The following is a 2,585-nucleotide window of genomic DNA, read 5'->3' as shown; positions in this document are numbered from 1 at the left end:
TGCAGTACCAAGAGATGATCCCCACTCTCCCATGTCCTGTTGGGATGTCAGGCTGCAGTGCCCACCTCCCGCTGTTATTCTCAAATACCATGCTGCACGGAATTCAAGTTAAAGGGACATGCAAAGCCTATGAGCTTTATGTGTTAGATCAATTCCCCTCTGATGGGGGTGCATATTACAACTGGCAAACACCACACATGTTGGATACACTTTTAGATCCCTTGCATGTAGTGTATGTGCAAGGCACCATTGCATGCTTTCTCACACTCTAGATTGCTATCTAATTTTTATTATAACCTTTATACTCTGCACTATTAAAAGTTCATCCGGTTCACATGGATTGGCTAAAATTCTAACAGTATGTCACCCTGCTTACCTTATGTAAGTCAATTACTCAATTAGAGTCGAGCCAAAAATTGTCGGCCGAATAGTGGCTGCAGCCAAGCTGTTAGATCTCTTTCATTCAGCCTGCAGTCTGTTAATGTACGGCCAGCTTTAAGTTTTCTTCTCAGTATAAAAAGACTTATGTATATGTATAGCAAAAGGGCCACGGGAGTGCGTTGGAGATGAACTGATTGCCCAGAACAACAAACAGTGATAACTGCTGAGGATTTTTAACTAACTGCAGATAAGAAGGGAGGAGCAAGGTGCAGAAAATCTGCAGGTATTACTGAGTTTAGGAGGTGGGGGTATGCTGGGGAGAACAAGTAGACAAAAAACAGCAGAAGATGGAAGATAACATTCATTTCCACTGACAGACTGGAAAAGGTCAGTTTCTGGCCTGTACAACATAGCTTCTGCCTGAGCAAACAGAGCGATGACTGTGCTGCCTTTTTGCCTATTATCTTTGTATCTCATTATATATACCATATATTTATTTATTTAGTTATTTATTACAGGTAATTATATAGTGCCGACAATTTATGCAGCACTTTACATACTGCACATTCACATCATTCCCTGCCGTCAAGGAGCTTAAGGTCCCTATCTCATAATATTTAAGGTCCCTATATCATAATACTATATACACTATATTGCCAAAAGTATTGGGACACCCCTCCAAATCATTGGATTCAGGTGTTCCAATCACCTCCATGGTCCCAGGTGTATACAATCACGCACCTCGGCATGCAGGCGCTTCTACAAACATTTGTGAAAGAATGGGTCGCTCTCAGGAGCTCAGTGACTACAAGCGTGGTACCGTGATAGGTTGCCACCTCTGCAATAAGTCCATCCATCATGTTTCCTTGCTACTAAATATTCCGCGGTCACCTGTTAGTGGTATTATAACAAAGTGGAAGCAACTGGGAACAACAGCAACTCAGCCACAAAGTGGTAGGCCATGTAAAGTGACAGAGCGGGGTCAGCGCATGCCGAAGTGCACGGTGCGCAGAAGTCGCCAACTGTCTGCAGAGTTAATAGCTACAGACCTCCAAACTTCGTGTGGCCTTCAGATTGGCACAACAACAATGCGTAGAGAGCTTCTTGGAATGGGTTTCCATGGCCGAGCAGCTGTATCCAAGCCTTACATCACCAAGTGCAATGCAAAGCGTGGGATGCCCTGGTGTAAAGCGCGCCGCCACCGGACTCTAGAGAAGTGGAGACGTGTTCTCTGGCGTGATGAATCACGCTTCTCTGTCTGGCAGACGTGTCTGGGTTTGGCGGTTGGCAGGAGAATGGCTACTTTTGTGCCCCATGGTCCCTTTGTGTGTTGTAAAGCTCACACACAGGGACTCACTCCTGTAATGGACTACAATCTCATGTTTAGTTTACTAATTTGTTTTGAGATTGTAGTCCATCCCGGGAGTGAGCTCGGAGCAGTGACTACTTTACAACACACACAGGGACCATGGAGAACAAAAGTAGCCACCCTCCAAAAGGAAGGACAGTGTCAGCACCAATTCAGAGATGATTTGAGTATCTACAGCCGAGTGATACACAAATAAGATACAGTTTTGGTAATAGTTAAGGTATTTGAATGTATTTTTAAGATTTAACTCCTGAGTTTAGTGTCACCTTAATGAACGTTGCAGATTTTAGAATATGAAAAAGAACGTTTGAAATGACAATAAAAGCTTATATCAGATTTTAGTGATTGGTTTTACATCTATTTTAAACCTTCTGTAGAAAATGATAAGTGACTAAAAACATTGTTGAATTACTTTTTTTTTTTCAGAGAAAAAAATCCATCTTGCAAAATGCGCTGAATAAGGAACAGTAGCCAAGTGGTGCCTATTATTAAATGGAAACATTAGACCAACATAAGCCCATCTGTGTCACACTCAATAAAACCCGACAGAAGTGGCAGCGAGGCCTGGAAAATGTCCTAGACCAAACATTTAGAAACCAGAAAACGTTATGAGGGTTTATGGATTTTTATTAGAGAAGGAAGGGGTGAGTTTCTGGCTTCTATTTCCATTCTGTAACTGTAAAAACAAACAAAAAAAACCCAGGTTATTTTTATCAAAGCGCTTATTTATGGATGCTGAGCAGAGTAGTCCTACGGCAGAAATGATAATTTTAAGCTCCACATGCACTCCATTGGCATAGGGTAAATGTGTAGGATAGTCAATTCCGCAGCACCA

This window comes from Nanorana parkeri, unplaced genomic scaffold, assembly GCF_000935625.1.
Source record: "Nanorana parkeri isolate BGI_ZX_2015 unplaced genomic scaffold, ASM93562v1 scaffold126, whole genome shotgun sequence".
NCBI lineage: Eukaryota > Metazoa > Chordata > Amphibia > Anura > Dicroglossidae > Nanorana > Nanorana parkeri.
Note: the sequence above shows the minus strand (reverse complement) of the source record.